Below are 12,536 nucleotides of genomic sequence, written 5' to 3'. Positions count from 1 at the left end.
TATAACCTAAAATGTATATTATAAATATATAATTAAAAATATAAAACACACACACACATCAAAAGTACATTTTTTTTCTAGCGTTCTCCTAATACACCCAAGAACAGCACTTAAAATCTTCAAATATAGTTTTCCATTTATTTTTCTGTCAAGGAATTAGATTCTTGTAGCAAGAATTCTTATATTTTCAATTACTTCTTTCCATATACCAGATACCAACTTTGTGTTATTATACACTCATTCTTATTCTGCACTGTAGCTCGATCACCATCAACTGTTCACTTTATGATGTATATATGAACACAAAAAGTGTTCCTAGCCTACAAAGTTTCCGCTGTCAGGAATATTGTAATCTAGATAAAAAGCAGATATCAATCTTTTTATTTATCAACTATTAATTATTTATCATATCTAAGAGATAAAGGCAATAACTGATAAATCTCAAATAATTAGAATGAATAATTAATGCTACAGTACTTTAGAGAAATGATATGCATACTTTGCTTTTTGGCTATCCTCTATCACTTCTTCAATTAAGTCACTGAGGAGATTGAAAACATGCATTAAGAAGAGACCCTGCCATATATTTATACTAAGTCCAATTTTCTTCATCTATGTTTTCCTGTTATATTGAAATATACTACAATATGCCTCGGTAAATTTATTGTAGTCAAATAGATATTTCATGCTTTCTTCTGGTGTCATTGTATCTTGTTTCTTAGTACCAATAGATTGGAGGACTATCAGATGAAATTTCTCATCTTTTACTCAATAAATAATATTCAATTCTTATGCTTTATCCATGACTTATGAATAACTGTAGGTGGATTATTTGAATGGCATTGCAAAGAGAGTCATATTTATAATGTACACTTGAAAGTAGAGTCAGAAATACATTTAGAATTTGTTAAGGTATTTTGCTTACTGATGTATAACATTATAGAGATACTCAATTTCAGCATGAATCACTATAATTTTCTTCTCTACCAACATTTTATTGCTGATGAACTTGAACATTGTCCAAGTAAAGGTCGAGAATAGACACTCCAAAGGCAGTGCAATTCTGTATTTTATTTCCTCACTGCATACTGACCTAAATTTTCATTGCAATGTATAGGCAAATCAGTCCATGAATAATAAATGCACAATTCTGAAGTAATAATCCTTGGAATAGCTTTCATCACCTTCTCTCATAAATAACAACAAATGTAACAAGAAAAGGCAGAACTAGTGAAGACATATGAATAAAATTACTAAAGTTGGGCACTAGTGCTGGCCTTGTTATAAAAACATAAATTATGGCTTATAACCTTTTCTATAGGCATCACCTCAGATTTTCAAATTCCTTTTCATATCACAAGCAGATTTATCACAATGGCCACCTGCATGCTTTCCCCATAGGAATTAATTGCCTTTATCTTGCAGGGGTTAATATTTCCATATTAGGTTTTATTTCACATTGAATCTGACTTGTATAATTATTTCATGTGGAACTGTGCTAATTATTATAATTATTTCGTATTTTGAAAATATATCGTTTTAATGAAAATGATCAAATGCGTAAAAATGAAACTTATGGAAATATTGCTCAGACACCACATTTTTTAATTTGCTACCAACTACTGGAAATTAAAAGCTCTTTTATTAATGATGAATGTGTGTATTTTCTTTTTTTTTTTTTTTTTGTATTTTAGTAGAGATGGGGTTTCACCATATTGCCCAGGCTGGTCTTGAACTCCTGAGCTCAGGCAATCTGCCCGCCTTGGCCTCCCAAAGTGCTAGGATTACAGGCGTGACCCACCGCACCTTGCGAATGTGTTTTCAATGGATAATGCAATAGCAGACAGAACTCTTCACCTGTAAGCCAACTGGAAGACTCAGTTTGGAAATGCAACACATAATAAAGATCTCTGTTAGATCCACAAATAAAGTAGTTTTGGACAGTCTTCTGTGTCTGCTAATGATTAATAGAGACAAATGTTACAGGAAGGAAAACTACTGAATTTGCAAGCCCTTTTTGGTGAACTAATTTAATATTAACGTTTGAGTTCACATCAGGAGGAATGACAAATACCGGTAACAAATTATTAAGATGTTTTATCCTTGTTACTATTTCTTTAATGTTATGCAACATTATTCAGCACTATTATAATACAGTGCTGATTATAATTTTCTAATTTTTACTTTTATATTTTACTATACTATAAGTAAGAACTTATTTTCTAAAGTGTTAGGGCTTAAATTTCATCTTTTCACAGATTTATATGCCAATCAAAAGATCTTCCATCAGTTTCTGTGTTCTGGTATTGTGTAAAACAGAATTATCTGTTCTTGGAACTCAGATGTAAGACTGGCTGGAATTTAAATACTTTATGAAACTTCTATTTTTTATTGTATTTCTATTTTTAGACAATTTATTTTTCAATTATATTCTACTCAGAACTTCTGCAAAATAATGCTGGAATTTCACATTTTTTCTAGAACAAAAAATCTATTTCATTGTGTTTTCAAATTTGATAGTATAGCATACTAAAATTATTTGCTTAATATTTTGCATTCTTCATCTCTGATTATATTCAGTCACTCTTATATTGTTATTTATTATTCCCCTTGTTGATTTTCCAAGAGTCTTTAAAAAGCATGCCTATTAAAATAAATAGATCCACTTGTGTATTTTTTATTCTTGCCATTTTCCAAACAATGGAACATGAATTTATTTTTATTCATTGTTTATCTCAATACTCTTCAATATTAACATTGCTGTTTGTTTCAAATCTTAGTAAGCTGAAATTTTAGTTATTTATCTCTTTCTTTCTTGACAACAATAGGATTTAATGTGATACATTTACTGCTAACAGAGCTTTTACCTTTCCTAATGCATTTTTATGTGTAGGTTACTAAATGCATATTTATTATCAAAGTATCTATCATTGAAGTTTAATTCCCTCTTTCATTTAAAGATATAATATTTCTTTTAACTTATTTATAAATTTCCAAAATAGCTTAAGCTATTCTAAAATCTAATCTAAAAATTAATGTGATTTTATTAATTTAAATGTAATTTTAATTTTTCTTTGCATTTTTAAATGATAATTATCTATTATATTATTTTGCTCTAGAATGTGCTGATACTTGAGTATGTGTGTGTGTGTGTCCTAGAATATGATCAAGATTAGATATTTTTATGGATGTGGGTGTGTTGTGTGTGTTAAGAGATAGACTGAGACAGGAGAAAGAGAGCGAGAGAGAGCATGTTCAGAAGCAGATTCAGAGAAAAAAAAAAGTGTTGCTTAATTGAATTGTCAATAAAATGTAAAACAAAAATTCGAATACTTTTAAATTTATTTTAAATTTAATTAAAATGAAATTTTATGAAAATGTCTAACTTTTCCTGTATTCCATAAACTATTAATCTTCACAACAATTCTATTATATAACATGTATTAGTAACTCTATTTTACAGATGAGTAAAGTGAGGTATTAAAATAAAGTGTCAGCCCCTCCTGCACTAGGTCTTAATTCTGTTAGGCTTGTGTCAGATTAAATAGCAAAGACAACACTGCCTGCATTGAGAGAGACAGAGTCTTTGTGACTACTGTAACCACTAGAGTGTAGTGAAATGATGTTCTTGGCTTAGCCTTTAGAAAGATTAGTAATTCCTACTGCCTTGTTCTCACACCCCAGAGCTGCCACATCAGAAGTCGGAATATCCTGAAGATGCCAAGACGTTTATAGTCTAAGGGAGGCAGGAGGAGAAGCCTTGAGACAGAGAGAGGGAGAGGAATGCCTGGTCAGACCCCAGCTGTTCAAGCTCCCAGACATTTAAGACCACCCATCTGTTGCCACAGACACACATCATGGATGTGCCATCCTTGTACAGCTTTTCAGGTCTTTCAGACTCACACAATGATGGGAAAGAAGAATACATAATAATTGTGGAAAATAACAATAAATTGCTGATTTATGTCATTAATTTTGTTATGCACCAGTAGATAAGCTGAATATGATCCTTTCTTCTCCTCCTCTTTCATACTTTGACAGGCATATAGCCTGTTTATTTTTAATGCTAATTTTTGTTTTTATAAACATATCTAACATAATTTATATAATTATCTTCATATATTAACTTGTATGGATTGTCATAAATATAAATGTAAAATGGACAAATTAGTATCACGTGTCACTACAATTTTATACCTCAATACATATATCTTTTTAATAGTTTCCTTAATTTTCTAAATTAAAAAAAAATCAATTGACCAGAATAGTTTTCCATGTAGTAACTAATATTCAAAATGTATCATTTGATTAATTATTATAATGAGCTTCACATGATTTATTTATTTTTATCCACATCAACTATATTATACCTAGAAGTGGCTCCTTACTAACTTGAACCACCAACTAGATGGATATGATATTCTGATTTTGTAATTTTTGTAAGTAAAACTACTTTGTTGTTGGCATTTAGTATGGAGAGAGGCATTTGTATGTACTTAAGTTTTATTCCTTACTTAGTTGCTTTATATTTTCTACATAGAATATATTAGTGTATTGATTTTTATATATAGAAAATGTTAAAGTCATAAATATGTTCAAGTGTAATGGGTTTTTAAAATTTTGTCATTTAGTTTTCATAATGAAGAAAATCTTTATATCATATTTGAATATTTTGTATCCCCTCTTTCCCAACGCCCTTAGTTAGGGGATACTATCGTATATGAATAGAATAATCTTAGCCCATCTATCATGGTTTTTTTTTTCATTATTTTCATATATTCACTAACATTATCTGAATTCCAGGGTCAGGGAAATTTCTTGCATTTATTTTCTACTTTATCACTTTAGTTTTTAGCAACGAAACAATTGTTGACTGTATATTGCAGTTACTTTCTTTATTTTTTTATTTTATTTTTATTTATTTATTATTTTTTTGAGATGAATCCCGCTCTGTCGCCCAAGCTGGAGGGCAGTGGTGCGATCTCGGCTCACTGTAACCTCCGCCTCCCGGGTTCAAGCCATTCTCCTGCCTCAGCCTCCTGAGTAACTGGGACTACAGGCCTCTGTCACCACGCCCCAGCTATTTTGTTTGTTTGTTTGTTTGTTTGTATTTTTAGGAGAGACAGGGTTTCACCATGTTGTCCAGGATGATCTCTATTTCTTGACCTTGTGATCCGCCCATCTTAGCCTCCCAAAGTGCTGGGATTGACAGAAGTGACCCACCGTGCCCGGTCATATTGCAGTTTCCAATTCACTATGTGGATCTTTCTTCTCAATGAAATGTTTATGGTTTTGAAAAAAAAAATCCATATCTCAAAAATATAAATTTAAAATTCTCTAAAATGTACTCCTTTTTCTTGGAACAATACTATTTATTTATACTGAGGAAAATATTTGTCTTAGCTCACACTTAGAGAATGACTATGCTTTTCTGATAAGGGTTGATCGCAAATTCAAATTGAAGTTGGTTTTGTTAGAGATTGTTATGGGTTTTAGTCCAAATCTGTGAGAAAATAGAGGCGAGAAAAGAAATTTTTATATATACTTTATAGATTTTTACCACACCACAAAAGAGATGTTGTGATAATCTGGGCGAGCAGAGAAAGGAGGAGCTGAAAATAGAAGTAGAGTCAGTCACAGCAGGCAGTTTGCCTTCTGTCTAAGTGTGTCTTTTCAGTGCTTGGTGAGGGAGCCAGGAGGTGGCCTCCTCAGGGTGCCTGGTGATTGCCTGGAATAGATGACTTCCTTAAGAGCCAACCACAGCATACCCCCTGATTTTGCCTGGCAGAGCCTTCTGTTCTAAGCGGGTTCCAAGTCAAAGCCAAGAATAAACCTTGCCAAATGCACTCTTCTTATTTTGGCTTAAAGAAAGAAGAATGCTCCCCCAGTGGTATTGCCAAGGTTGAAAATTCACTCCCAGTTGCCCATGGTTCATCTTATTAAATACAAATGGCATTCTGCCGGGATCTGATCTGGCAGGCTTTCCAGATAGTGAGTGATTCACAGATTTGTTATTATTTGAATATGTTCCTTTATACCCTACATAACAAATAATTACAATAATTTCTTGATGTTTCTAACATAGTGAGCAAATTTGCTCTAATTTTAAATAGTGTTTTGGGTTTATCTATATTTTTTGTATTTCATTTGTCATTATAATTGGAAGTAAAAGTTGGGAAGGCATACAGAGCCATTAGGTTGAGGTCTACGTTGAGGTTGTCATCTCCACAGGCATATTTATACTCTATTCTAAGTACAATTATTCTTACCAAAATGTCAGTTTTTCAGGACTTAACATGATATTCTGGTCATAAATTAAACAAAACAAATATAGAAATTTTCTTAAACTTTAGAAGCCATTTTTAATAGAAGATACCTTGATTGTAAATTAGCAACACAAAACCCTTGATATTAACAAAATGATTTTAAAAATTATGTTGAATGTCAGGATACTATATATGAATTATTATCTCTGTTCTTCATTATTTTCAAGATCTTTTTAAAGGAACAGTCTCTGGGGTGGAGCAAACCACCATGGCACATGTACACCTATCTAACAGACCTGTATGTTCTGCACATGTATCACAGAACATAAGGTAAAATAAAAATTAAAAAAAGAAAGAAACCTTCAAAAATAAAAAAATAAATAAAATAACAACCTCTGTATCTATATACTCAACATATTACTTATAAAATGAGTAAATTAGTCACTCTTACCTATTTGGAAAATTGTAGTAACCAGTGCTTATTTACTTTTGCTTTCAAGTTATACATTTTGATATACAATTCTGATTCTAAGAGAAGAGAGAGAGAGAGAGAGAGCGCCAAGCATATAATATTGTATAGAAAAGAATATATCTCCTTAAAGAAAAGCTGAATTTAGGGTATCAAATATAGGCTCTGTTTATCTATCTGTTGGATTTGCTTCCAGAAGTTATATAACCTAGGACTTAAAGTGCCTAAGGATAATAAATTACTCTGGTGAATATCATCACTATTGTTTGTATTATCATTGGTACCTGATTCTGTTGGATTTGCTTCCAGAAGTTATATAACCTAGGACTTAAAGTGCCTAAGGATAATAAATTACTCTGGTGAATATCATCACTATTGTTTGTATTATCATTGGTACCTGATTCTGTGTTACCTCTGAAAGTGTTTTTGTTTTTGTTGTTTCTTTGTTGCTATTTTTGTAAAAAGCAACAGAATGGCTTCATTGGATGATATTATATTGATCACTTCTAATGTGTCAGACAATGAATTGGCCATTAGGGAGCCCAAAATGAATAAGAAACTCTCTTTGTTTTTGAACCAATCTTTATTTCAGAAAAATGAAATGTAACACTAATAACAGCTAATTAGTAGATATGACATATATTAGAAATTAATATTAAAAAGTGCCCCATTCACATAAAACACATTTTACTTGGAAACAATATAAGAAAATCCTTGGTACACCATCCCTTCTTCATTAGATGGAGATTATCTGCAAAATAATTCATTTTGAAACCTGTTGTTATGGAAAGTTATCGGGTTACGGAAGGCTAAAGAAATGTTAATGTACAACTAATATGTTTGCATTAAGCCTCTCCTAATAGAGCAGGAAATAATAACTACCTCTAATGAAACTTTATTCTGTGTCAACCTGTTGGCTTTTACTGGATTGAAACTTCTCCATTTTGACTGTCTAGGTTTTGAATTTATTTACTTCCAACCACACTGTCTCCAAGATAAGAAACCATCAGCTGCAGCATCTGAGCTTGCAGCTACCCCACATTTAGGCTGGACCTTTGCTCTTGTACCTATTTATTGTCAAACGCTAAACTGGACATATTTCAGCTTCCAGCTGTCAAGATAGTTGATTAAAATAAGCCAAAATTAAAGTAACAATTAAGACTTTACTTACTAACTACAATAGTGGAAATAAGAGGCCGGGAAGTCACTACTAACACAATATTCCATTTCCTCCCGCTCACCATGGAAACATACTGAGTTTCAGTAAAGTGCATCAGCACGAGATAGGGAAATCATCTCACCACGGGGGACCTTGAACAAAGGCTTCTGCCATTTCTGGCACAGGCACTAGGGGAGGAAGGGGAGAAACAGGGTAGGAGTGGAAATGTACTGAGCACTGAGTCAGAGTGGAGAAGACTTCAGAGCACTCCTGCCTCTCCCATAATGAGGTCTCAGAAGAGGTAACCGAGGAAGGCCTCAAACTAGGGTCCCCAAATGGAGACATCTGGGCTAGGAACACAGATATGCTTCGGAGAATGCCAGGGATGGAGAGACTGAGTACTTACTCAACTCCTTCACAGACTCCCAGGCCCTAGCTGTGTGCCCAAATGGAGTGGGGAGCTTCCCTTATGAAGCATGCCAGGAGAGGCGTTTGTAATTGCCTATGTTAAAGCCTGAAAAATCACACATAAGACTTTAGCCTGGAGTCAGATGCCTCCTGTATTTAAGAGAGAGACTTTGACATCTTCTTTTTCTTTGGGTTTCTCCGGAATTTGACATTTTAAATCTGATTTTAAAGTTTCCCCATTGTGTTACATTGCTTTGTTTAATTCACTATTCTTCCGCACACCCAGTAAATCATCAGTCTCATGATTGTGTCTTTCAGGATTCTTCCCCATTGTGGAAAATCCCTTTCTTATTTGATTTCAACCACTGCCTAATGTTAATTACCTACAAATGTCTATTTTTTTCTATAGGCTGCCCTTCTGAATTCAATACTTAATTTCAACTTCCATTTGACCATATTTTCTAGTCTGTCAAACAGGAACTTATAAATAAACACCTCCAGACACCAACCAAATATCCCTCTAATAACTTTTTTCTTTCTCCTGGATTGCTTTGTGATTGATTCATGTCAATTAATCCAGAGATTTTAAGCTAGCAAATTTAGAAACCAATTGGTTAATATTTCTGTAGCTAATGCATCCATTAGTCATCAAGTGTTGTTGAATCTATTTATTACATAATTATTGATTTTTGATTCTAACCGATTTCCTGTTTTCTCCCTTTCTATTTTCAATTATTCTTCCTTTTTACTAAGAGGGTCTTTTCAAAACATTTATTATCCAGACGATTACAATCTTTTTTTCTTCTTCTTCTTTTGAGACGGAGTCTTGCTCTATCGCCCAGGCTGGAGTGCAGGTGCGCAATCTCGGCTCACTGCAAGCTCTGCCTGCCGGGTTCACACCATTCTCCTACCTCAGCTTCCCAAGTAGCTGGAACTACAGGCGCCCGCCACCACGCCCGGCTAATTTTTGGTATTTTTAGTAGAGACCCGTTTTCACCATGTTAGCCAGGATGGTCTGGATCTCCTGACCTCGTGATCCACCTGCTTCGGCCTCCCAAAGTGCTGGGATTATAGGCGTGAGCCACTGCGCCCGACCGACCATTAGAATCTTTAAATCTGGGCCGGGCGCGGTGGCTCAAGCCTGTAATCCCAGTACTTTGGGAGGCCGAGGCGGGTGGATCACGAAGTCAGGAGATCGAGACCATCCTGGCTAACATGGTGAAACCCCGTCTCTAGGCCGGGCGCGGTGGCTCAAGCCTGTAATCCCAGCACTTTGGGAGGCCGAGACGGGCGGATCACGAGGTCAGGAGTTCGAGACCATCCTGGCTAACACGGTGAAACCCCGTCTCTACTAAAAAATACAAAAAACTAGCCGGGCGAGGTGGTGGGCGCCTGTAGTCCCGGCTACTCGGGAGGCTGAGGCAGGAGAATGGCGTAAAAACCCGGGAGGCAGAGCTTGCAGTGAGCTGAGATCCGGCCACTGCACTCCAGCCTGGGCGACAGAGCGAGACTCCGTCTCAAAAAAAAAAAAAAAAAAAAAAAAAAGAAACCCCGTCTCTACTAAAAATACAAAAAACTAGCCGGCCGTGGTGGCGGGCGCCTGTAGTCCCAGCTACTCGGAGGCTGAGGCACGAGAATGGCATAAACCCGGGAGGCGCAGCTTGCAGTGAGCCGAGATCGGGCCACTGCACTCCAGCCTGGGTGACACAGCGAGACTCCGTCTCAAAAAAAAAAAAAAAAGAATCTTTAAATCTGTATCACTTTGCTGTGTACAGTATACAGTCATTAGAACAGTTCTAGCCTCAAATTTTCTACTAATTTAAAATTCTCACTAAATAAGAATCAACAAATTGTGCTTTCAACTTTTTCATTAATAGGTTGTTTTCCTATGATATTCATTTATTTGTACAAACTTTTTCTTGAATAAATTTTCTTTTTATAATTTTATCCACATATGAACTCCTAATAGTTATTAAGATTTAGCTTACATATTACCCTTTACCCTTTCTCAGAGAATATTCTCCATAAATCTCACTGTCCTAACAGCAATCATAGCATTCTTTAATTACGTGTTTACAGATTTACTTCTTTTGCTAGGTTGTGAGTTACACAAAGCCTGGAATGTTTTATTCATTTATGTCTCTCAGAACTGGCTATGTGTCTGATAGATAAAAAGATGAAATATAATTTTTCACAAAGGAACATTAATGTTAAGATAATTATGATCACTTGAATACTAATATTATATATATAAAAAAATATAGAAAGTAAGCAAAACATTGAGATACTTTCACAATTTCCTTGAATAAATATATATTTCCCTGACTGAGCAATGTAGCTCATGCCTATTCCAGTACTTGAGAGGTCATGGCAGTGTGATTACTTGAGGCCAAGAATTCTAGACCAGCTAGGGCCACAAAATGAGACCTCCATCTCTACAAAACACAGTTTTTTTTAAAAAAAATAATGAGGGATGGTGGTACTTGCCTGTAGTATTAGCTACTCCTAGCTACTCAGAAGGCTGAGGCTAGAGGATCACTTGAGTCCAGGAGTCCCATGCTGCAGTGAACTTTGATTGCACCACTGCCCTGCAGCCTGAATGACAGAGCTTCCAAATATATACATACAAATACACACACACACACACGTCTTTAAAATACATATACTTCCCTCCAAACATATGTATATGTATGTGTACATATATGCACATATGTACATGCTTGTATACATGTTTGTGCATATACATATGCATATGTACATGCATTTACACATGTATATGCATGCACATATGCATATGTACATGCATTTACACATGTATATGCATGCTTACATGTACACACATGCATATGTAAATACACACGTGCATACATGCATGCATGTATGTACATATGCATATGCATGCGTGCATACATGTGCATGTGCACACATGTAGGCATGTATATGCGTGTACACATATGTGCATGCATGTATATGTGTGCATATATGTGTGCTGTGTGCATGTATGTCTACATATGTGCGTTCATGTGTATGTATGTGTGCATGTATGTGTGTGCATGTATACATATATGCATGCAAGTGTATGTATACATATATGCATGAGTCTATGTATTTATAAATATATGTGTGTATGTATATGTGTATAAGTGTGTATGTATGTTTGCATATGTGTATATATGTGTATGTATGTATACACATATGTATATATGTATATTCCCCCTCCGAATATATACACACACACTCTCTCTCTCTCTCTCTCTCTCTATATATATATATATAGGAATCCACGCCACCTCCCACCCAACAAAACATACCAGCTATATATGTAAAATACATGTGTGTGTGTATATATATACATATATTTCTCTTTCTTTTGAAGTTAATATTACCTTTTGTTAAAATATTCAAAAGAAATTTTTAAGTGCACACATTTGTCAGTATAAACTACTATATAAAATGTAAAATGCTTTAAACATATTTCTTCTCATCTAGAAAATTTAAATTTAAAACATGCTTTTTCCCTAAATTAAGATAATTCACCAAGTAATTTTCAAATAACTTATCTTAGCTGTATGAAAAAATTAATATACTACATAAAATATTTTCAATAAGCCAGGTTTATTCTCCCTAAAGTGAAATTTACAAATCCAATGAAGCATGCAAAATAATTGTACAGCTTATCTTATAAACATAACTTATATTTTATTTCCTCACATTAAAATATAAACTACTGGCCAGTCATGGTAATCCTAATACCTTGGATGGCCAAGGTGGGCAGATCACCTGAGATAAGGAGTTCCAGACGAGCCTGGCCAACATGGTCAAACCCTATCACTACTAAAAATACAAAAATTAGCTGGGCGTGGTGGCGGGCGCGTGTAGTCCCGGCTACTCGGGAGGTTGAGACAGGAGAATCGCTTGAACACAGGAGTCAGAAGTAGGTGACAAGAGTGAGACTCCATCTTATAAAGAACAACAACAACAAAAAAAGAAAATACACACACACACTCTATAAATAGTGTGTGTGTATATATAGTGTGTGTGTGTGTATATATATATGTACTATTTAAAAATCTAACCTAAAGGGTTCTCAATATAATTTAGTTTTAAGTATCAAACTTGTTATGTAACAAAGTACAATTACTTGACAATACATTTGTAATGGTTTTATTTAACACAGTAATAATACAAGTTATCAACAAAGTTAAAAATTTAAACCCTGCCGGGCGTGGTGGCT

The sequence above is a fragment of the Macaca fascicularis genome, chromosome 4, assembly GCF_037993035.2.
Source record: "Macaca fascicularis isolate 582-1 chromosome 4, T2T-MFA8v1.1".
Lineage (NCBI taxonomy): Eukaryota > Metazoa > Chordata > Mammalia > Primates > Cercopithecidae > Macaca > Macaca fascicularis.
The sequence above is the reverse complement of the archived record's forward strand: the minus strand, read 5'-3'. Positions refer to the sequence as shown.